The following is a 26,408-nucleotide window of genomic DNA, read 5'->3' on the forward strand; positions in this document are numbered from 1 at the left end:
TGATTAGTATATGCATTCATATTTGGGAACGCCGTAGTCTGATCTATCAGGAAGACGGTTTTTAAAACAAGTCCTCCTTATTGCATAGACATAAATAACTGTTTTATTACACTCTAGCAGACATGGATACAAAACGATGTCAACAGGAAAGGATCTCCTATGCCAAGCATTAGGACTATCTAACAGCTGTTATACATCCTGGCCTTGCAGGGTTGCAGAAAGAGAAGCACTCTTCATATCACTGCCTACTGGCTCCCTACACATAAAATACAGATTAGAAACACAGACAGAGGCTGTCTCTGTGCCAGGTGTGTGCTCTGAGAGGAAATCAATGACTAACATGGGACATGACCCTGAAATCCCCATAGTTCCACAGGAAATCTGTGGCTGCCACTGCAAAATGAAAAAGCTCCCTTGAAGTAAAAAATCACAGGAGAGTACAACAAAATCAGGACAAAAATTGGCTAAATTATTAGAAGCAATTATTCCCTCTCCATTTACCTCCAAGCATAAATCTTACCACAACCTCCACACAACTGAGTGTGAACCTCTTCATCTTTTCTATACATCTTCATTTAATAAATAATATTTCAAATACCAGTCATCACTTGGTATTATCATCAGTTAATTGCGTTGGAAAAAGATACTTAACAGGGAGTATACCAAGTAACAGTAAACATGAGTAACATCATGCAGGATGATAAAGACACAACAAGTTATCTTTTTCTACTCCAAGACTTTCCATTCAAGTAGTGGTATAAATAATTGGTATAAATAGGTATAAATGAAAATGAGACAGAAACAAGCTTTCCATGTCAGAAAGGGAAATTTCACTTCAGAAAGCAAAAAAGAGAAAATGTGCTCAATCTCATATCTTGTGAAGACATGATCATCTGTAACACGAAAACTACAGGGTACCAAAAAATAAAAGTTACTATGATTTTGAAATGGAACTCCACAGGGAGAAATCAAGCTACTTACTAATCTTTCAAATGGTAAAGCTATGGAGCATAACTTCATCTAGTCTATCTCTCAGCAAGGTAGGAGAAATCCTCCGATATACATCACACAAGAAAAATCCAGAAATTGGAGTAATTCAGATTTTGGTTGCTTGGTAACACTCCACCAGTAATTCTTTCTTTTTTCCCCCACCCAAGTGAAGAATTAGTGGCAAGTGGAAAGACGTAATCTTGTGCTTGTAATGGACCACAATAGCTGTAGGATTTCCACTGCACAGGAGTCTGTTACCAAAGGAAAAATGTCAATCTGTAATAGCTGACTTGCAATTTAAATAATTTTTCTGAATCATGGTTTGAAAATTATTTTTTATCTTAAAGTAATAAAACCAAGATGATGAGAGCTGAGATACAGGCATCGATACTATTAATTTTTTAAACGTGGGTGACAATCTGTTAATAACACGTTATAAAGTAGCATTAAAAAAGATAATACAAATATTAAAAATTTTAGAATGCCTAGGAGTCAATATAAGTCAAATGCCACTTGATTGTTGCCATCACTGATTGACTTGTCACAGGAAGAAACAGCCTTGAATTAACAGAAACATATCTAATGAAATAAAACCGATTATAGGATTCCTTATCATATTCTGAGACACAGGAATAAAACTAAAGAACATAACTGCACACAGTAAAAAAAACCCAGCTATTGTTAACATATGGATAATAAGGCCTGAGTAATACAGAGATCTGTGCTGTCCAAGAGTATGATCAGTTCTATTCTGTGACAGCAATTAGAAAAGTTAAAAGAACTTTATATAGGCTATACAGATATAGGCTACTTTTCTCTGTCTGGAGTAACAAGTGATTTGAACCAATTCCGTACACCTAAACCAAATAAAAATTAACATTGCTGGAATTCTCATAAACTGAAACTAGTACATGGTTAAAAAAAATACTACTTATTTGTGTAATAAGCCTCAAACTGATTTGCCTCAAGCAAACTTCCAGAGATGTTATTAAAATTAAATATAAATTCAAGCCAACACAAAGGTGGCTCAGATGGCAAAGCCTGCCATTTAAGACAAAGCTCTTTACTCTGAGTATTCCATTGCAAAAGGGGAACAAAGAAGCTCTTAGGGATTTGCTTCTCAAGCTGCTCCATCAAGGTGTGAAAGTGATCTCCAACTCACTGCAGCTGGGTTCCCGAACTCTACAGAATTTGCAAAGAACACCTCCACCCTAACTAGTGATAACAGCAGTGATAGTAACTTCAGACTTATGCTCTATGTAAATCCACATTCACATGCAGAAGATGTTATCTCCTTCCATATCCTCCTGCCACAACCACTTGCAGAAAGCTCAGAAGTAGGATCACAACTCCATGCTCCTCACTGCCTTTGCCCTCCTACCAAAATCTGCCATCTAGTCCATCAACGGACATAGCTCCATCCACTCATCCCCCCAACCCATGCTCTTCAAGCTCATGCTTTCTTTGAGGCTCTTGTCATCCCCAGCAAGCTGGCAAATACAAGGGAATATTTTGTCTGCTTGCATCTGGTAGTGTAGTTCTCCCCCAGGGTGGAGTGATAGAAGTGGCAAGAGAAATTAAAAAAAAAAAAAACCACAACAAAAAAAAAAACAAAAAGCTTCATACACACAGGCTGTAACTGTACTTAGTGAGCACTCAGCTCCATTTTTAAGTAAAAACATACAATGTGTGAACGTGAAAAGACATTACAGATTAGGAATGCCTATTAGGGGTATTCTCATTTTAGCACCATTCCCTAGTAAAGCTACCTTAAACTTCTGATGAAATTATCCAACATTTATCTGATGCTCTCTGTTGCTCAGATTGTATCTTAATAGACAGCAGGAATAACATACTGTGTGGTACTCTAAATATACTCTTACAAGTTTGAAATCTTTAAAAAAAAACATGACAAAAGTGAAGGTATTAAATAAGGAAAACTAAAGTGTACAACAAGTTACAAAAATAGCATTCCTTTCTGGTTAGCAACAGTCTGATCTGACTCACACTATGCTAAGTAGGCAAGGTTTCACCAGAAAAAGAAAAAAGACCATCTAGTCTCAATGAAGCCACCTCTGCATTAGCAGAAGAATAAAAATGGAACAAGAACATTGAAACCGAGACTCATTTCTTGATGAAAAATTCAATAGTAAGTTTCAGTTGTGCAAGAAAACAGAAATGCATGACACGTTTCTTAAACATATTAACTATAGTTTCTGCCTTTGTAACATTTTTTTTTATTTCTAAGTTTAAATAAAGTTTAACTTTATTTATAAGTTTTCTAATTGCTCCAAATTTCACTTAAGTCAAATAAGAAAAATAGAAAGTGTTATCTATCTTTATAACATGTTCTTCCATGCATGGTACACCTTATAACAACAAATAAAATGTCATGGTAGATTGGGTCTCCATGCTGCCAGATAAACTGTTCACTACCAATAATCTCTCTCCTCTTAACTTATTTCCACCACATCTTCCTTTCAGTCTATGTCCTTTTGTCTTTTCTATGACTGGGACATCCCTCAGCCCCTCCCTTCCAGGTGTATAACAAGTGAAGAAGCCTGTGCAGATGTCAGTAGCTCTTAATTCTCTGTGCACCCATGACAGAGACTGCAGCACAAGAAAGGGGTGAAAGGGAATTTCCATGACTACTACAGAGTAGAGCACCACAGTGAATGCTGCTTTTCCACTGTACTGCCACAAATTAGGTTCTGCCCTGACCAGAATGAGAAAAAAAGGTGATATAAGCTCCAGAAAAACTGGCGGTTAACTCCTCCAATGATTTGACCTTGCACTGTGCAAACCAGAAATTAAACCAGTTATTTCTAGTTTCTTCTGCTATGGTATCTTCACGTGCTTTTATATTCACTAGTTTTATTAAACTATGATAGATGTTTTAAAAGAAACTTGCAGAAGTTCATCTGCAGATGTTTCAAAGAGACATTCATGCATATCTTGATATGGCTGCAAAAGATCTTGAAAAAAAACAGGTCTAAAAGAGCAAGTGAGTATCTTAATTCTTTATAAAGAGAATCATCTTCTACTATTGCACTATTCCGAGGTGCTCTATTAGTTATTCAGTACAGCTCAAATTTTAATTTCCCTGTGACTGTCCATGCATTTTAATACAAATGAAACAGTCTTTACAGTCTATTAATCATAGGCCCAATTACAAGAAAGCTCTAATTAGCTATGTCTAAACGTACCTATCAGGTTATTAAGTTAATTAAGAGACATTCTGTCTTGCCCTGTAATTGATAACAGTAACTACACGATAATCACAGGTTTTGTTTTTAACTATATAGACTTCAACAGACTATGCAGAGCATGCACAGACTTGGGGTCTATTATGCTCTCTCGTCATCTAAATTAGATGTTTAAAAAAGGTAGGATGTTTAAAGTGAATTGCCTTCTGAAGATGCCTATGTCTCTCCTGACCAAAGAGACTAATAGGTTTAGCTTAACCTAATAGGCTTTGATGGGATGTGGTTCCAAACTAAGACAATTAAATATAGCAGTATTCACGCCGAAGTCAATGGTGATCTTGTCAATAAAGAAGCCGAGGGAGCCTAGAGAGCTACCAGCTGACTAGGCAGTGTATGTCCACTTAGGATAAGAACTGCACTCCAGGTTCCACTGACTGTATTGGCTATATATCCATTGACTACAACAGAGCTCAGACACTTAGAAGACAGGCAGACATCTAAATTTGCTAATCACTAGGCTGTAATGAACAAAAAAGATGTAACACTGAGTGAAAACCTGTGGAAGGAAAGTAAATTTAATGAACTTTTTAGTGATTGACATTTTTTTTCTTTAGAATTCCTTTCTGATCACTGCAGTAAGAAAGCAAGGAAATTAAAAACAAAAATAAAAAATTAAAAGCCTATTTCAATACCATTCTTAATGGCTAAATAAAAGTCTGACATTCTTAAATGAAAGCAGAAAGGTAAACATCACTGCTTCTACCACAAAAGTTTATTTTCTATGGAAATGAAGGAAAAATGCCAGTATCCTTCTTTTGGAAAATAGCTAGGCTTTACATCTTCTGGAACAATTCGTAATTAAAAGAAGAAAATCACATTACAGACTACAATAAAAATGGACTTCAACATAGTTTAAGCATTCATGACATTATTACCACATGTCCCTATGATATAAATCTCACAAGGCAAATCTCCCCATAAACACAATTCGCGTGCCTGCACCACACTATTTTTTTAAAACTAACCAAGGTAGAATACCAGCTGAGAGCAAAAATCTACAGGATTTGTAGTCCTATTCAGCTTGTTTGTAAAAATATTTAGACTTTTACTTGGAATTGACTAAAAAAATTTTCAGCCAACTCTTTTTCGTTCACAGACTCAACAGTATTCATCCCTGCTCTTTCAGCTAGCTGTGCAGCTCAATTTAAAATCACAAAACAGCAGTACACAGTACGGAATACACCCCATGAAGATATTACTTTGGACACACAACTAAAGAGAAAGTACAAAGTTGATATGGTGGCCCTGGGATTATGGTGCAAGCAGGATTCCTGTAAAGGTGGCACTGGTAGGGAAATGTACAATATGGGACTAGTGGCATAGGAAACATTTTCAGATTCATTCAAAGTCTCAAACTGTTTTTTCACATCTCAAATCAAAGTGATAATCACTCCAATAGACAGAAGTGCTAAGCTTTTGGTTCATACAATGAGAATAATAAGAGGGAATCTGAAAGCAATCACTGAATAGCAAACAGTCTTCCTTAAATGTTTTTCTTCAATATTTATACTAATTCAATAAGAGAAGACCAGTTTGGGGGGCTATGTTACTAAAGAGATATTTAGGGAGACTCTGGAGGACAGAATCGAAACAACATTGCCTTTCCACTAAAAACCCTTTGAAAATCATATGATCAGTTCCCTGAGTGGGGTGAACTAGCCCTATCTGATATGAACACATGTACATAATAGTTGATAAAATATGCAGCACCGACCTTACTTAGCAAGCCAGAAACAAAAACCTTTTGCACAGATGAGGTCTGTTAGACAATTCTGAAATTTCACTGAGTGAGCACGTGACAGTACACATCATAATGTGCAGCTTCTACTTGAATCTCATGCTGTATTTTTTCACTTACATATCCTTTGAGGGATTTTTTTTCCTCTTATCTTATTCTTGATATTTCAAATATCATTGTCCTAAATGTATTATACTACTTCTGAGTTCAGAAAACAGCTTCAAACACCTTTGCTCTTTGGCTTTATTATTTAAAGATTTCCTTTCTCTCATTCAATCATTTCAGACAAGATTGCTGTGAAAAGGGAGGTCACCAGTACTAGGCTACTCCAAAACATTAACTACTCCTCAGTAAAAGCACAAAAGATTAAAGACATGCTCTCAGATATACCAAGCGTGTTAACATAAGAGTTGTCACGTTTTCTCCCACGGTTTTCAAATCACGAAGAATTTCTGCTATAGCTTACACTTCTTTCAGCACTCCTGTATCTCTGCCTAACAATCTCACGCTTGTGGAATTATGCCAACCATATCATTATCTGAACTCAGCAAGGATTTATCAAACGAGGGTAGTTCATGTTATGGCAGAAACACTCTAAGGTTTCTCTAAAGCATAAATTAGAAATCTTCCTCAGTTTCCACCCACTCTATCAAGCAGTGGAAATCTACCCTGAAGGCGAGGCACTTCAGAGTTCAACCAAGAAAAAATGAGAACTACTGGGTTTCTGAAAGGTCTGTAGAATTTACATCAAAAGCAATACTCATAGATAAAGGCTAGGAAAGACTATTACAACCCAGACTGATTTTTTAAAATTACAGCCATAAAACAACACTGACTGCCTATCACTGGCTTTCCTAAAAGCTAACTCAACAGGTGAGAGCTGATGTTTCTCTGATCAGGTGAAGTAACCTTATTCCAATTTCAAAGTCTAATGTGAAGCCACTTGTTCTTCCATGTTCAGTGATTCATTACTGAAATTGTTAAAAAGATTGCATCACATTTCAAGTTAAACTTCACTGACTTAGGTTCTACCTACCCGGCACTAACATTTTTTTCTGAAGAAGGATGATACTAGAAACTAAAGCAATAGGTATTTTTATGACTCTCTCTCATGGCTTGACCCCAGCCAGCAGGTAAGTAGCCACTAGCCACTCACTCACTCCCACCCCCAGTAGAATGGGGGAGAGAATGAGAAAAGCATATCTAAGAAAACCCATGGGTCAAGGTAAAGACACTTTAATAACCAAAAGGAAACAGAAGAAAAACCCAAACAAGTGATGCAAAGGCAATCACTCACCATCTCCCACTGCCCAGCCAGTCCGCAAGCGACAGCTGCTTCAGAAAATCTACCTCCCAGCTTTTATTGCTGAGCATGACATTATATGCTACAGAATACCTCTTTACTCAGGTTGGGTCATCTGTCCCAGCTGTGTCCCTTCCTGGCCTCTTGTCCACTCCAAGCATACTGATTGTAGGGCAGAGCAAGGAACAGAGGCTTTCACATTTCTCAGCAATAGCTAAAAGACTGGTGTAGCAATACCGATCACGAACTCGAAAGAGCACTATATGGGCTGCTATGAAGAAAATCAACTCCATCCCAGACAGAACAGACAGTGTACTACTAAGTAACAGTTATTAAGGGTCTATAAGTAGTGACTAGAAGAAGGCTGTACATGAAAAAAATAATTGGTATATCAAGGGATTGACTCAGCAAAGCACTTAAGCCTATATATTTTTTATGCATGAGAAGTAAATATTTATAAAGCCAGGTGCACGCTTAAAATGTCTTGATAAATTAGATCATTGCTCTGTGCCTGCAGAATTGCAACCTTTCCTTCCTTCCAGGAATCAGAAAAACATTAGGTCTTCTTTAGAATCCAACTATAAAGATGTTCTGAAGATTGATAGAAATCCTTTCAATCGCATCCCACGGAAAACTTGGACAATACACATTTTCAAAATGTGTGCAGCAACCAACCACAACCTGCCAGGTGCTCTTCTTTCTCCCTCTGCCCTCCCTAACCCAGTCACTAGTACCAGTGAAGTTCGGAAACATGTATTCACAGTTTTTAATTAAATCATAGATTAGATATAGTACTGACTTATTACCATAAGAAAAACATCATAAATATACACTGTACATCTATCAGTTCTCATGCTTTTTTCTAGTTCCTGTTCTCATTTAAAATGATTAATTTGTCGATGCTTAAAGAAAATTACTATGCAAGCCTTGATTTTATACATTCTATTTTTTTTCCAGTTACAGTCACATTATAATATCAAAAAGTACAATACCAGAAGTATGACATTGATAAATTTGGTCTCGGAATTAAGAGTCCCACTTGCTTCCTCCTTAATATCCCAGATTTCAAGATGGTTACGTTTAATTATTCCAGCAGAAGACAGGAGGACCTAAATCTGGAGTTGGGCAACAAGTGATGATATAATGTAAAGGTGGTGAAAGTCCTAGTTCTACATCAACTCATGAGCAAGTAGTAAATCCATCCCATCCACTGCCTGAAACCATGTTACAACCAGCAAAGAACAGTCCTGGCTATAGTGCAGAGGAAACATCCTCCAAGGCTCTGCTTGCTTCCGTGCACTGGTAGTTACAAGGTGCACAATGGGACTCATTCCATCAACAGTGGCATGGCCTCAAAGAAAGCAAAGCCAAATCAATTTTTACAGCAAGCTCTTCAGAGCCACAAGTTTGATATCCTGGTGCTGTGCTCCTCTCCCCCTTTTCACGTGGCTCACTACTATTCTTCTGTCTACTGTACACATAAAGCACATGCAAGTGAATCGTAAGAATACATTTTTGTAGATAAGCACCAAGTACGTAATTGTAGCATGACTCTAACACATTTGTATTAAAGAATCACTGCCTTCGGTTGCTCCCAGAAACTTTTAGTTCAGGTCAGCTGCCAAAACGCGCCTTGGAGCACACGCAATTGGAAGAGAAAAAGCCAGTTTTTGAAAAAGCTTAGGACTCAACCACATCCCTAATAAATTCATAGTGTAAGTAAAGACTATTTTCTAACACCAAGAGTTTCAACACTGCTGAATTTCGCAGTATTGAATTTTACTAATACTGAAAGTATCTGGCTAACTCAGAAAATGGTCAGTGAAATATTTCAAAGCAATCTGAAACAGATAACTTAAAATGAGGGTTTGAATACATTAATTTAAATTATTTATAGAAATAGGATTTCCAGACTCATGAAGAAAAAATACTTACATATGAGGATTAAAAGTGCATAGCTGGAAATACTAATATATTCAACACAATAGTAGTAGTAGTAGTAGCAGTAGTAGTATTAGATATGCAAAAGAGAGTGAAAAAGATTTTTCCAGTGTTTTGCATATATGCAAGAGAATACATTCATTGTCACTGTCATGACTGGACAATGGAGGTAAATGGTACTTCATATATTCATTACTACGTTCATAACATGGAATACAAACTATCTAAAACATAAAAGCATTAATGTCTTCTGTTTGTAAAAAGCATTTATTTGATGTAAAATTACCTTAATAAAAATCTGATATTACAGGCTGTGATGTACCTTGGTAATGGACATAGTCCATGAATTATCCATGATCCAGTCAAACCCATATTGCTTACATATAGCAATATAGCTCTTCATATACATGAAATATAGACATTCAAAATGAAAAATCTAATTTCTCTTCACTTCACCTTTCATCCTTTTAAAAGCCTTTCTTAACTTTGTTAGCTGTATAATGAAAACTCATGGTGAGCAGTCACATTAGAAGGCCGGATATTGGACTCAGACAACATTGCCTGTGGATAGCAGTATTATAGTGAAGGAAAAAAAATGACAATTTGACATGTACATGTCAACAGATAATGTTAAAAATTTTGTTTAAAATCGTCTTTTCTGCAAGGTTTTTTTTACATTTCTATTCTAAAAGCTATTAACTGAGTGCAAAACCATTGCACCTGAGGCAGAACACCAGCAAGGAGTACAGCTCTTCAAAACAGTGACTCCCAGAAGAAGTCAAAGCAAGTCGTCTAACAGCATGTACCACTAGAGAAATTCCCCACTGGGAACTGCTTGACAGTCACCCACACAGAGAAGAGAAGGAAAGAAAAGCACACTCTGGGCTCTTGGGTGAGCTTTGGACACATGTTTCCAAATCCTAGGCCCTTCACTCAAATCAGTCATGCAGTTTTGTCTACTCATGGCTTCCAGCATAACAAGTATGCAGTCAGCCACCACTCGCTCACTTATCCGCAAGGTAATTTACCAGCGGGCACGAGGAAGCCTTCTGAGGCTGATCTCACACATGAATGAAGGAGACAACAGCACAACAGAAAACCAAACCATCAATAATACATATAACATAAGCATGTTGACATAAATACAAATATTTGGAGGTGTAAGTAAAAAAGAATAAACTCCAAGGTCAGAGACATTAAGCTTTAAAACAATTAACCTGGCCAGTAATGTCTCATAAGTGTATGTGTGTATATATACATGCAGAGATATCCAGTGTTTAAATAATTTGCAGTTCTAGAAAGTCTATAGTTTTATTGGAATGCGCACAGTGCAGATTTCAACATACCACATCAGACCTTCCGGGCCATTTCGAGGCTGTCAACCACTTCAGGCCCTTGACCGAAGTTCAAAAACTGATCACTTGCATAGTGCTAGTTAGGTGGTGGCTTTACTATACAGTTTTGTTCAGCCTGGAGAAGAGACGGCTCAGAGAAGACCTTATAGCGACCTTCCAATTCCTGAAGGGGTTACAAGAAAGCTGGGGAGGGACTGTTCACAAAGGCTTGTAGTGATAGGACGAGGGGCAATGGCTATAAACTAGAGAGGGGCAGATCTAGACTAGACATAAGGAGGAACTTCTTCATGATGCAGGTGTTGAGGCTCTGGCACAGGCTGCCCAGGGAAGTTGTGGCTGCCCCATCCCTGGAGGTGTTCAAGGCCAGGTTGGATGGGACCTTGGGCAGCCTGGTCTGGTGGGAGGTGTCCTTGCCCATGGCAGAGGGGTTGGAACTGGATGATATTTAAGGTTCTTTCCAATCCAAACTATTCTATGAGTCTATGAAATAACCCATGGAACGAAGATACTAAAATCATACACTGGACATAAATTTAGAATGAGAAATAGTGTTTCTGTTCACTTAAATACCCACTTCCTTTAATGAGGTCAATTGTAATAGATTTACTTCTGAAGTATGAGCACAATCTAATGGATGGTTTTAATCTAATGGAATTCTTTTTTTTCAAGTATGGCTTATTACAAAGGGGAGTGAGTGAATCTGTTTAATTTTCAGTTCAATCGTTTAAAATTAAACTTAAATTTCTCATTACCAGAGTTCAAATAATAATTTCACTGACTGTGGGGTTACGCATGATTGTACTAGGAACACTATAGGTCAGTAAAAGATTTCAGTATCTAACCTGAGAGTTACAAAAGTTGCCCCAAACAGAAACTGTATCTTGACAATGTCTATAGTATTGATACTATCAGTTTGACCAGAAAATACTCCCAGCACATAAATGATAACTCACCCTTTATGATCTGATGCACCTAAGGGTCGCACCTATCTTATATGAAAACTTCAGGATCAAACAAAGCCAATCATGGGAAAGTGACCACAACTGAAGATTACTTTTACAAGGTAGCTGCCTGAATAGATGTGCTACAGTCTGCTGTCACTCGCCGGCAAGGACGTAGGAGATGAGAGCCTAATCCCTGCAGGCTGAACAAGATACTGAAAACAGGATCTCATGGTCCCTGAGCAAGTGAATAGATGAGACATTCTGTGATCCGCTCCTCTTCTGACCACGTTCCAAATGCAAGACGCAAGCTTTGGACAGTGCATTTTAGAAAAGACAGCAGACTCCAATCTTCTAAAGTTTATTGAGTGAGCAGGGTTTTGCCTTCTTAGATAAGGGTTTGGGTGGTGATTTCACATGCAAATACAATGTGATACCTGGGGCAAAATGCTATGAAGTATAATGAAAATAACAACTGTGAATACGCAATGATGGACTGCATGAGACTGCAGGTGGGAATAACCTGTGAAGACTAGGTTAACATGAACAAAGTCCATACCTCTGTTGCATACAAAGTTGTGGTAAGCAGCTTCAGTTATAAGAAGAGACAGGTGATAATGACATTGATTTCAGGTTTCTGAGTAGGATTGGATTTATACAGATTAGTTTGAGATCTATTTGGCATTTGGATTATAATTTTTAAAGATTTACAAAACACATTTTCCATGTTTAAATTTCACATCCAAGGTTAAAGATATAACGACACAAAAGAGAATTAGAATGTTGATTTTATAAGGTCTCTATAGGATCATGTATCCATGTAATAGAGTCTTTGGATGTAAACAGTTGTGGAGATTAGTAACTCAGGTGCTAGAGAAGATAACAAGATCTACAAGAGATTTCTAATAAAATCACAGAATTTTCACAGCAACAAGATTTTCAGACCCTGCAAAACCTGATGACACACTGACACCCAGGATTCCTGAGAAGTCTGACGGAGTTCCCGTTCTCTGACCATGCCTACGGTGTGATACTAATCCCCTTCCAAATACAGTAAAGCCAATACCTGCCAGCTGCTACGAGCACTGGTGCTCGATACTGGAATCTAGGTACAATGTAAGGCTACCATCAGCCTGAGAAGAACTCAGACACACATCTCACACCACATAGGATACTGTCTTAAACTCAAGGCTACGCTATATCAGTGAAAAGAAACTTTCTAAACTGCCTGCTATACTTGCGCGACTGCTCAGTAAGATAGATAGACAGAAAGGCAGGCAGACAGATAATTCAGTAGTGACGTTACAGGGAGCCTGATTTGACAATCCAGTGGCTAATATTAAACAGCACTTAGATAAAATATAGACACAGTTCTTTTACACTCTAGAGAGCTGCTTCGCTTCTGGCCACATATTGAGGTGAAAACAGGGAACTGCTATCTCTGAAACAGTGTATAGCAACACCTGCTTTATACTCCAGCTTGATGCTCTAGACGGGGCTAATATTTCGGACCTTGTTTTGTTGATAGGTATTTATTTAGTGCTATGGATGAGTTCCTGTTTAGTATGTGGATCACACTTTCAATGATTTTTGCTTTGTCGGCCTTCTTTTAAAAAGCAAGTCTTGGAAAATCCTGTAACTGCAGTCACAGAAGTACAAATGTTAGGGAACTTCTTTAAGTTAGCATCACTTTTACACACCAAAATCCCATTCAGACATCAAACCCTTATTTTCAGTGGAGCCTTGGCCTGACGCTCATTCTATAATTCAATGTTTGCCTTTGGAAACCACCTCTCGGATATCTTCCAGGGGTTTCACCAGTGCATGCAACTAACACGTAACATACAAACCACAGGATAATAGACACGGTGAAGCTGCAGACAGTCAAATCCCTGGTAGCAGAACGATTAAAACTCAGAGCTCTCAGGTGCCTATTAGCAAGCACTCTGCTCTGACAGCTTTTGGAACAAGACACTGTAGACCGTGCATTATCTGTAAAAGGCAAATCAATATTACTTCTCCTGTGGAAAAATGATACAACTAATGTTGCATTACTACAACATCGCATTTACTCAAGTTAGATATAAAGATAAATGTGAGGGTTCTGCTGCCCGCTGTATGTAGCCCAAGTTATTAAATATTCTGTATAAGGTCTAAGCATTAAAATAATTACAAAAGTTGCTTTCATATTTTTTAATCTTGACCAAGAATTTTTAAACATGGAAGTTTAAATAATAACCAGCGATTACAGTTACATGAAATGGAGAATGTGAGTTACCAGAGTCCAGAGTAGAGAAGTTCTAACACGGATTTAATTATCCTGACTTTAGCTGGCACATAAATTAACCCTAAATTTGCTCAAGTAATGATCACTAAACAAATTCCAATGAAGTTAACAGATGCTCCCTGATTGTTAAAATTTCCTTAAATCATGTCATTTAGAAATGGTCCTTTAGTACAGCAGCTGAACAATTGTTGGTAATAATCTATTTATAAGTTTTATTCACACACTTTGAATACATGAATATCTATTCAGATATGCATCTTAATTTCCTTTTATTTACCTGTGAGAAATTGACTTGGTCTCATAGGACTTTGTACCAATGTTGTAATCAGCTTTTTAAATAGAACTAAATGTTTAATATGCACCAATAGAACAGAGATTTCTGAACTGGAAAGGTCAGAATTTGTTGCCATAGAGAAGCTGGAAATTCATTTCCACCACATCAAAATACAAAGAGTTCTTTTCTAGTATATAAATTCTGCAGACATAAATGTGACTGGAAGTCTTTAAATAAGACTAATGAGTAGTTTTTATATAGCATTATAAGAAGACAAAAGGTTATTTCACATAGAAGCAGTAGTTTGATTGGCTTAAAGTTATTTGTATCCTTTTTTTTTGCCTCCTACAGGAAAGGTCACACTGATTTGCCTTTCACAAGTAACACAAGATGCATAGTATCTTGACAGAATAATCACCAAAGCCACTGTACACGATCTGTAAGCAGATATCTGGTAGGTCTCAAATGCCTTTGAGATCACACAGTCACGTCCAGTTTGGTTTGACATAGCTCATACTCGAACGCTTTTATAGCTGCAAGTGCAAATTGCAAAAATCTCCTCAATTACTATTACAAGTAACACTTTTATACTAGCAGTTATTTTAACCTGTATTCATTTAGGAGTAGATAAAGCTTTTACTTAATTATATATACAAGGAACAATATCATTTTTTAAAAAACTGCAAACCTTGCAATGAAATCAGAATGAAAAAGATTGGTCTATTTAACAGAGAGAATAGGGGAATCTTTTACCATCCAGAGGCCATCAGCCCATGGATATAATAATAAAATTTGACTGTAAATGCATGCATTAATGATATTATAAGTAGTATCTTAGTAACTATGTTGACTAATAAAAAATAATATTGACCAATTTTTTCTATACTTTAGGGGTCTTCCAGCATTTTGTGTATTACCATCTATTACATGCTTCCACACAATAACGGCAATTATTTTATTTCTGTTGGATATCAGTGCACTCAAACTGATCTTAAGCCCCATCTTGGAAGATGCATTAATATTTCCAGTTCAGTTGGAAGCAAAATTCACCTGTGATTGCCTCCATGTGCGTTTTTATCACCCATCAGTTAAGCCAAAATGACTTTTATGATTTTCCCCATCAGCAAGCAAGATGACAGAGAAACTACTTTAATGATACCTTTTTTTTCTTAATATTATTTTCAAAGCTCTGATAGATTTCTATTATGCTCTGCCTTCATGGATAATCTCCTTATTTCAAGTCAAATTAAAATAGATACTTCTGCTGCTCAAAGAGGAGAAACTTCTGAGGAAGACTATCCCATCACAGCCAAACTAAGAAACAAATTGAAGGTACACATAGGCAAAAAGACACTCAGGTGTCCATTTTGACCTAAACAGTGCAGGCTTGAAGTATTCCCCTTTAGACTGCAACACGACCCACAAAAAACAGGTATGACAGATGCAGTAGCAAAATTGCTAGGGGAAAGGATACATTAACACTAAGTGCAGAGCTATCCATGGACTACCTGTCTCCACCCACCTTCTGGGGTTCTCAAATGCTTCCTGCTGGAGTTACCAGGTTTGTCACTCTGGCTGCACCCTGAGAAGTTACAGTGACTGTCTCTATCTGCAAATGGCTCAGGCTTGTGGAACGACCTCCATGCTGCCATCCAGATTCTCCTGAAAAGCGGGCCCTTCAGCATTAAGGTTTGAATACGCACAGACCTGGCAAGGCTGAGATCTGAACCCAGGAAAACACAGAGCCTACTGAAGACGAACAACAAGCTGCCTAGCTGACTCCTCCTACAAAGCAAAACCTACGCTTGCAAAGCAGGCACCAAGCGTGCCTTCAAAAAAAATGCATGCTTATACTACCATTCCTCCAAGAGACTCTCCACTAATTTACTTGCTTATCTCATCTACTGGCTTTGTGATGCCTTGAAATTAAGACTCTAAATTCATTGGGAAGTTCTCATTTGCAGTGTCTGGGCAATTCCTTGCACATTATGGTGCCTTTTCCTCGTTGCAGCCAGCACATGAAAATACAACATAAAGATAGTTGAGTGTTTCAGCAGATAATTGATTTAACTACATATGGAAAGTATAAACTATTACATTATTTTTGAATACCTTCAAACATATACAGAAAAAAAAGACAGGACCACATTCCGTAAAATGCATGGAAAAATAGAAAACTTCAGGTATATTTGGTAGTCATATTAAGAGCAGCACTGATATCAAAGTAACATTTAGCTGTGTTCACTTAAGAAATACCATGTTTTATTTTAATCCTGGAAGATGTGATGTCAAAGATTCAATCTAAACACTTGCATCAGCACACTCCTGCATTAATCAAGTTTTTCCGCATCCAAACATGATGCGGAAACACATGTTGTGTTTCTCTATGCTGAAACACAACATCTTGTGTGGACTGTAACTTGAATGATCTTTTGCTACTGGAATCACAGAGACAAAATAAATACCTTTAACCAGGATACAATTGCATTTACACACACAATGATACAAATCCGAGAGAGACCTGATCCTCATCAGAAAAGACGGAAGCCTCGCTCCCTCCTGCCATGCTTTCTGGACTCAGCGTATTGCAAAAAATCCTCTGTAGCAACATGAGGAAGAACAGATCCTCATACAACTTCTGCACAGAAAGAGTAACTGGAACACTCGGCTCAGACAAGACACTTCCTCGCCTGAATGTCTTATAATCATGCCCAGAAAAAGGTGCCTCGGAAAACGACTCTTAAGCAAAAGCTGAAGCAAAAGATCAGATGAAGTAAAAGAACAGTGCTGTCTGCTGTACTCCACAAAGGAAAATATCAAACTTTGCTAACGATATACAACTGAAACTAGACATGATGAATTGCAGCCAGGCATACGTTTAACAGAAGAGATGGTCCAATGCCAAATGCATGTTCCCAAACATTCAGCACTATACCACTGCATTGATGCTGCAGGCTCTGCGTCAGACTGGGGCTCTAACTGTCCCTGGTCTATAACAGCACATAACTGGGGTCTGTCCCCCTCATTTTTTATTTCATTAAATTTTATGTTTATTTTTCATATCTCATTTCCTATGTTAAAACAAAAGTATGCTTCAATGTGGAAAAAAACCCAACCCACACCTCAGACCCTTCTTGAAAGTTAGGTTTATAAATGCTCATACAAACTTATTGTGGTTCACTTTTATATATCACGGTAATCATGCTGGCCTTAAAAAACACATTCTGTAACATTAATTCAGCTTGATTTAAAACTTGGGGGTCCTTATTGCATTATTTGAATAGCTTTTGTATAAAATATAAAAATAATGCTCAAGTATTGGATCAAATATAAAAATTATTCAGCTGGTGGGAGGCATAGGAAGCATTCCCTTTTCCTTCCAATATATACACATATATTATTGGTATATATCAGGCTTACAAAATCTTCTGATATCACAGAAAAGTAGAAGAAATAAACCCAATGTTCTACTGAATGTAAGGGGGAAAATAAAGGTGCTATGAGAAAGGTTTCTTGATTATTGTAATGCTACCTATTATAAGGACTTAAGAGAACAGCAAGATCCCATTTATGTAATACTATGGTAAATTTTCATATGCTCAAACATTAGACAAAAATACATATGAAGTAGTCATAGAAAAAAACATTAGAGCACTACTGCAGTGTAATCATTCAGACTCATGGAATCATAGAATACTACGTTGGAAGGAAACTCTAGATCATCTGGTCCAACTTTTCTTGGCAAAACCATGGTCTAGACAAGATGGGCCAGCACCCTTTTCCAGCCAAATCTCAAAAGTGTCCAATGTTGGGGAATCCATCACTTCCCTGGGGAGATTACTCCAGTGGTTGTTTGCCCTCATTGTGAAAAATTTTCCTCTTGTGTCCAACCAGAATCTCCCCACTATTAATCTGTACTACCCCTCATTTTTTTCCATGTGATGCCTTGTAAAAAGGGAGTCTCCATCTTCTTCATAGCCACCCTTTAAACACCAGAACATGGTGGTGGGGTCTCCCCTAAGCCTTCTCTTCTCCAGGCTGTTCCCTCAGCTTTCTCACACATGGCAAGCTTCCCAGTCCTTTGATCAACTCCTGGTATTATACTGAGGGGTACAAAAGAAACAGATCAAAAATATGATTAACAGTAGCTGGGTCACTTACACTTTAGCTTAAGTCATAGATATCATAGTTCATGTTTGTCCTCAGGATGCAAGGTATGTTACCTTAAATTTCTTCATAATGGCACATTAATGAGCAGATGTGAGTAGGTCCGAGAACATAAAATTTATAACACCACTAACTTATGGATGGAAATATGATTCATTCAAGTGCAGATTCATATGTAATGCTACTGGGAAAAAAAAGCTGAAGCATGTATACAGTTTACCTACATGATTTATTTACTCATTTGATTACTCATGATTTGTTCCATTAAAAAGTTACTTGCATGCCCAAGTCCTTATGGAATCCTCACCTAAGTAGTGTGAAAAACATTCCTCACGCTAGCTTTAAAGAGCAGCCAAAACCTAAGAACTTAGTCAATACTGAACTGAAAAAAAAGTCTCTGAAACAAGAGGATGTTGGATACTTCTGTTTGGCCTCTGGGAGGACAAGTGTTTTGGCTGCACAGGCTTAAGGCTGACATCATATCATGCCCGCAAATAAAGTAGGTCTGAGATAATGGGGACAGCTAAATAAATATCAGCTTACATAAGCAGGATACACTGTCCACTGTGTAAGACACAGACCAGCTAAGTTACATATACGATTGCAATATTAAAGCCAATATTGGTCTCTGTGTAACAAAAACATAAGCTAATGGATAATTGCTTTTTCCAAGACAAAAAATAACAACAAAAAATGGATTTAAAGGCAGTTATCAAAAAATACGAGTTCTAATACTTGCATCACATGGATCAAATTATTAAAAACACTTTGCAGCCTAAGCAAAGTAACTTCAACACATGCACAAAACTGGTGTATTTCTAACACTGCAATTTGCGCTTTGACTATCTCCTCCTTCTAAACTCCCACTGCGGATCCAGTCACCATGACCTCATTAACCTACAAGCAAGAGTTGTCCTCTGGTTTACATTTTCAAACAAAGGACTAAAGGACAATATTTTACAAGAAAGCTAGAGGCTTCAGTGGATCTTTAAATAAGTACTACTCTGCTAACAGCTAAAAACTTTAAATATCACCATTCCTATCCATTAAAGAACAGATAATTGAATTGTACCTAGAACTGTAGTTAGGTCCATTGTTTCTCATCAGCCACTTCTACCATGAAGACTGCAATGGTTTAGGCAACTAAAAATCACTTCATTCTAGAAAATGCGATCTGGGTGATTTTAGAAGATGTGACAGGTTTCTGGCTTTTAGAGCTATTTTTAATGACAGCAAAAGCATTATTAAACTTATTTTCTAATGCTTTTATTTAGAAAACAATGCCTGCTAATCACGAGTGTATGTTTTCATTTGTTTCTGACATGGCAAAGAAGCTTCCCAACCCTGATAGTGATTGCCCAGGTAAAGCTTCCTGATTATTTCACTGCTATTAATTTAATATTAGTTACGAGTGAAGGCCTTCCTTTTGGAAATCAGAACCTTGCCAACTGCAGCAGAGCTCCCTGTGGGAACACAACTTGCTCACATGGACTGCACCGCAGCCTTGAGACTTGTCAGGGCTCTGAACCACCACAGTAAGCAGGGGAGAAGGGAGCAGAAATCAATGTTTTTGAATGTGTGGCACCAATTAATGGGATTAATAGCACTAACAGGCATTGAGGCAGCACAAAGGAAGAAGAGGAAGCAGAGGGGCCATAACGAGCCCAGGGCCTTGCTACAAAACCTCCTAAACCATGTGAAGACTGTAAGAACCAGAGGGGGTTTGCAGTCTCTGTGCAGATAAACAAGACAGACAAAGGAAGGTGAAACACAAGCACAGAATAACATGTGATAATGCAGCAGGAGCACAGTAGCATGAACAGCAGACAGATCACTGGTCATCATTTCGGTACCCTAGGTACTGTAAAAACAATTTACTCTCCTGCCTTCTTTTCTGAAGTTTTTCCTCAGTGTTTAAGTAAATATTAAGTAAGTGGATCTTCATTCTGGCTAACTTAATTCTTCTGATCTTTTTTCTATTACCATAGGATAACACAGAATAAAATAAATTCTCTTGAATTTCTTATTTACCTTTGTTCCTTTCTTTCCCCACTGCTATCTTTTTCTTTCAGGTATTCCCGCTTCACAGGATAAAAAAAAAATTTAGATTAAATCTGTTGCTTTAAGATTTTATTCTTCTCTTAGTGTACCCCTTCTTTGCTCCACATTGGTAAGTCTCCATTCAGCCTTTGTCTCCAAAGAGCTTCACTATCTTACACTTTGTATTAGATGATAGGCATTATTATCTGTTGACATTATTCTGAACCAGGCACACTTAGGAGGAGCTCTGAAACACCTCTTTTTTTTCCAGGGTCTCTACATCATGCAAAAGGATGTGTTTTAAAAGGATACTTAGCGAGTGAGTTGCAGCCTGCCTTCTGTACAAGGTTAGTCCTGTGCAGAGTTCATCCTCAGCACAAGTATTGGTGGTGTTTCATGATGACACACCCAGAGGAATTTATGCATCTGCAAACTTTGGGTTTGTCCTCAGCTTGTGCTTCCCTGAACATCTCTGCTTTGTCCTCATTAGGCAGGAAGGACAAGATTCTTCAGAAGGCTTAGGAAGTCAAATACTATCGTCATATTGGGTGTATTGAGCATGTCATGCCCAACTGTCCTAGGCATGTGCAGTTAATACAATGCATCTGAACAGGAACATACAGCACAAGCAATTCTGCAATTATTCAGAATCTGTCCACTGCACATGGGAACCTCAGGTGTGTCCTAATGTTTCAGAGAATCTACATGCATTGCATAGTGTGTGCACATGCACACACACTTACTTCAGTCTGAGAAATCCCAATAGACTCAGTCAACGAAATTCAGTGATCTTACCCTCTCTCTCTCTCTTTTCTTCTCCTTCAAATGAAACTGTAGCCTTATTCATACCCATGCCCTCCAATTACTTCTCTACAAAACTATCACAGATCTGCCTCACAAAATTTATTTCTTCCTGACTGTCCTATCCCTAATTGCTTCCACAGGCTGTCTCCTAAGGTCATCTACAGATGAAACTATCTTTCTTTTCAGTTCTATAAACCACCTCTCAAGTCCCCAAAAGAGACAGCTTCCACTTACTGAGGCTTTGAGGACAAATTCTGCAATCAACAATAGAGAGTAGCTGTTTTGCATTAGTGAATTATGATTCTGAATTCTTTTCTCTGAGACAGATATGTGACCAGGGGAATCCTTCACAGGCATCAGTTTACCTTTCCATTCATACAAATGTCTGTAAAGACGCAGTGTTTATCAAATTGGAATGCAATGCAGTCTTGATGAAGGCATCTGTGGCACAGCAGCCAGAGTTAACAGTAGTGCTAAGGACACCCTTAATTCCCTGGCAAATCTATACCCAAGCAGTATTGCCAAGATCAAGTCCTAGAAGTATGAGTCAGACACTGCAAAACATGCATGTTTCTTTAGATGATAATAAGTTTTGGATTTTTTTTATTTGCCCTGTGTTTCTCACCCTTCAGTTATACTCTTAGTAATCACAACCACTAGACTCTCTAAAGTACAAATCCCAGGTAACCATTTGACTCTAGGGACTGAGATTATAAAGAAAAAAAATAGAAAAGAAAAATAATGCATTGGCAATATATCATTAATCTTTGTCATCCCATCCACTTACATTTCCTATCCATTCTCACTTTCACGCTTAGTGTATTCATATGGTTCATTTCCTCCTAATTCATTAGCCCATCCTCCCTAATTATTCAATTCCTTCTTCTGTTCCTTCATAGAAGGGACCGGGCTGGGTTCCATGACATTCTACTGACCTATGGGAAACACACATTTAAAAGGCAGGATCCATATGAAGCTCGCTTAAGCACACAAGCTCCTCCTGTATAGGGCTGAGCAGTTACTTAGGACTCATGGAATGATTTGGAGATCACTTAAGCCAATCCAGCAGCTTGCTACTGGAGAAGAAGGCAGCTGTGATCCTCTCCTTCCCCTCAACGTCTGGCTACCTACATTCTATCTCTTGAGTCAATGCCGTGCTCCTCATCAGACCACATGGTAACCCACTGAGCTAAACCAACTGAATACTATTCACTTCTTCGCAGACTTCCTTTTCTTCTATTTCATCTTCACAAACCAGGCAACTGCATTATGAGACAATCACCAGTTCTGGAACAAGAACAGCAGGAGTGGGCAATGAAGATGAACAGGACCTGCAGTAACTCAGCCTCACAACCTGCAGCTTTGAGTACTAAACCACAAGAGTGTCTGAAATAAAATAAGCCAAGAAAGGGGAAATGATTCAATTAAAAGGGGTCCAATACAGCCGAAAGACCAAAACTCTCATGATTCCTGATTCCTGCCCTAGAAAACAGCTTCTCCAGAAGCAAACAAAAGAGCTTGATAAGCATATTGTTTCAGCTGCTATAGAGAAATCCGGTGCATGAATAGAGTGATTTTACTCATTGACTATTGCAGGGAGCTGGCAAAATGAGAAGAGAGAAAGAACACTTCATTTAAATACACAAGAAGATAACAATTTCCACTCTCCATATAGTCAGAAATTTTAGAAGAGGTGGCTAATGTAAAATAGCCTTGTACTTGTCATGCACGGGTGTACGGGGTTTGCGTGGTAAGGCTTTGGCTGGGGTGGGAGGGCTACTGTGAGAAGCTGCTAGTAGCTTCCTCCGTGTCCGACAGAGCCAATGCCAGCCAGCTCCAAGACAGACCTACTGCTGGCCAAGGCTGAGCAAACCAGTGATGGTGGTAGTGCCTTTGGAATAACATATTTAAGAAGAGGGAGGGGGGAGGAAGCGTACAACTGCTATTGCAGCCAGAGAGAGAAGTGAGAATACAAATGGAACAGCCCTGCAGACACCAAGGGCAGTGAAAAGGGAGAATAGGTGCTCCAGGTGCCAGAGCAGAGATTCCCCTGCAGCCCGTGGTCAAGAGTATGGCAAGACAGGATGACCCCCACAACACATAGAGGTCAATGGTGGAGCAGATATCCACTTGCTACCCATGGATGACCGTACACCAGAGCAGGTGGGTGCACCTGAAGGAGGCTGCGGCCCCTGTGGAGATCCCACACTGAAGAAGGCTCCTGGCAGGACACGTGGCCCTGCAGAGCCCTGCAGAGAGAGAAGCCCACGCTGGAGCAGGTTTGCTTGCAGGACTTGTGATTCCACAGGGGACCCATGCTGGAACAATGTGTTCCTGAAGGTCTGCACCCCATGGAAAGGACCCACGGTGGAGCAGTTCATGGAGAACTGTAGCCTGTGGGAGGGACCCATACTGGAGAAGTTCCTGGAGAACTGCCTCCCATGGGTGTTAGCCCATGCTGGAGCAGGGAGTATAAGGAGTCCTCCCCTTGAGGAAGGAGCAGCAGAAACAATATGTGACGAAAGGACCACAACCCACATTCCTTACCGCCCTGCACCGCTTTGTGGGAGGAGATAGAAAATTTGGGAGTAAAGTTGAGCCTGGGAAGAACGGAAGAATGGAGGGAAGGGGTTTTAAGACCTCATTTTTAATTCTCATTATCCTACCATGATCTGATTGCTAATAAATTAATTTTCTCCAAGTCAAGTCTGTTTTGCCTATGACGGTAATTGCCGAGTGATTTCCCTGTTCTTACCTCAAGTCTTCAGTTATATTTTTTCTCCCCTGTCCAGCTGAGGAGGGGAGTGATAGAGCAGCTTTGGTGGGCACCTGGTATCCAGACAGGGTCAATCCACCACAATGGAAAAGCGAGTTCATATGTATTCTTAATTTTTTAAGGGCATTTCTCATAATTGTAACACATTGTATTGTGTTTCACTGTCACAATGCTATAAGTAAACTTATGTTCAAAACTATGGTGTTTCGTTGGAAACTACGCTTGATGTGAAGATGATACCTGAATTTTATGTGAATAGGGAAAGAAAACTGCCCAAATGAACAAAAAAGCAAAATCAGATGGGCATCAGGACTTGAGCCCGACCACTCTGTTTGAACTCTTTTGGATGGAACTAAAGATAGGCATCCAGTGAAACTGAGTAGCCAAAGGAAAAATTAACACAGCATGGCAGATGATACCCAAAAAAAAAGTTAGGGCCATCAAAAACAGGTCTGTTGCAGGATTTTAAAAGGACATTATCCTCTATACTGAGAGCAGATATGAATGTTGGGTTCTCTTGACAAAGGCACAGGTGTGCATTTCAAGTGAACATGCTCTTTTCCTTTGTAACAAAGTATACCCACTACCCACACTCATACAAAAAAGCAGATCTGCTTTGCCAAAAAAAGTCACAAGAGAAAAAAAAACAAAATAAAAAAAAAAAAACAAAAATAAAAATCACAAGACAAATGAAAATGAGAAATTATCAGTCCCCACCTCTTTATTTACATTTAAAAAAAAAAGACAGAAAATGGAAATAACCAAATGGGAAGAAAAGACACTTCAAAAGGGGAAAGAACATTGATTAGACTTTCAAAATTAGACACAAACTGTAAAATAACATGATATTAAAATGCTCTTAAATATTATGTTTCTAATTCAATTTTTTAATGCTTCTGTTTACAAAGTAAAATTTAAAAGAAGCAACCACTAATAACAGCTGCCTTTCTAGGTGTGTCTTTTTTGTCAACGCCAAGACGAAGACCGTAAGAAACATGCTTGCTCCAGAAGAGTAAAGTAGTGCATCAAACGTGGCAGAAATGCCGGTTAAGGTACTAGCTGCCCCCTTCCCTCTCAGAAGGTGCAAAATAACCAGAAGGCTGAGATTCTGTTGACTCTGGGGTACAGAAAGCGTACTTGGAAAAGCATAAATCAGTAAGAACAAAGAACACAATAAAAAAATATTAAAGACTCAGTTAAAGTGATTGAAGATTTTTATTTAATATTTGGATTTTACATTTGTCCTTTGTAACAAAAGATTGGATTAATAAAAAAGAAACAAAACAGCTGAAAAGCTTAATTCAGGTTTACTTAACATCAGACATTAAATATCATCCAAAACTTGGAAGGGACTTCATAATGCGATAAAACCCAAAGAAAAAAAGGGCAGTAGTAATGGAATTCTTTTGATCCAGACTGATTCATTACTACTGGGATTGCCAGGCAAAAAAAGTCAAAATCATCATCGTCCCAGTGCATGTCCTGGAGCAAAGACCTCAGACTCATCGCGTTTTATTTTATTTAAACAGGAACATCTGCTGGCTCAAGACTTTAGCACTGAGCAGCCAAATTCTGCTGGCACATGGTGGTGAAAGCAACTCAGTTGAGCACTACCTCTCATTTTCCCAGCTATGTTTTATGGCAAGCTAGCTATGCCTTCTGCTTCCCCTCTTGAGAAACAAAGTAATTGTCATTTTGAGAATTTAAAAGGATTACAAGTTAATGTATCAAGAGGAAGTTACGATTCCTTTATTTTATCATTCCATATTTTAGGTACAATTCTTCAAATTTAATTATTACTATTCAACAAAGAAAAGAACTTGGTTTATTTTATTTCTTTGTGTGTTTTGTGCCCAGAAGGATTCTTTTTTTAAAAAAAAAGCAATTAAGAAAGCCCACATTTTCCTTTCAGGAAAGTAATGAGTTTGCTACTGCGGAAACAAGGTTTTGTGATTATCATCTATGCTTCTGACCACACAAATGCATACTTGTATCTGTGATCTCTTTCACTGTCTCTTTCCAATATCTTTTCAAACCTTCCACTAATATCAGACAAATTCCCAGAGCAGTAGACATCACAAAAATGCAAGCTCTTTCAAATGCTGAGAGATTAACTAGTCAGGTAGCAAAACAAAAATGTAATTTTCCTCATTCAGAAAGAACCTCTTCTCTTAACTCCTGATTCCACAGGGAAGAATTATGAATGCCTCATCTACAGGGAAATTTCTGACAACTTTTGCATCTTTTGATCACCACTAAACTGAAGCGAAAATCATAAAACCTCATGGAATACATGCTTATGGAACTACTTGTTCTGTCTATAATTTTAATCAGAGTTTTCCACTTGTTTTCCCTTAAAGACTATTTTATCAAGGCAATTATCAGAACACACAGTGAATTCTAAAAAAAACCAAAAAAAACCAAAAAAAACATTACATCTCTGCATATTTTTTTTTTCCATTTGACTTTCATCCCTCTCAAGTAGGTCTTTTAGTTCAGCACACATCAAGACTACCAGAAAGTCCT

General features: G+C 38.2%; 1 protein-coding gene across 4 annotated transcripts in view; it reads right to left on the minus strand.

The window, feature by feature from the left end:
* C2H8orf34 (chromosome 2 C8orf34 homolog) overlaps positions 1-26,408 on the minus strand; it is a 193,771-nt gene that overhangs the window by 161,918 nt on the left and 5,445 nt on the right. The window lies entirely within an intron of this gene.

The sequence above is a fragment of the Cuculus canorus genome, chromosome 2, assembly GCF_017976375.1.
Source record: "Cuculus canorus isolate bCucCan1 chromosome 2, bCucCan1.pri, whole genome shotgun sequence".
Taxonomy (NCBI): domain Eukaryota; kingdom Metazoa; phylum Chordata; class Aves; order Cuculiformes; family Cuculidae; genus Cuculus; species Cuculus canorus.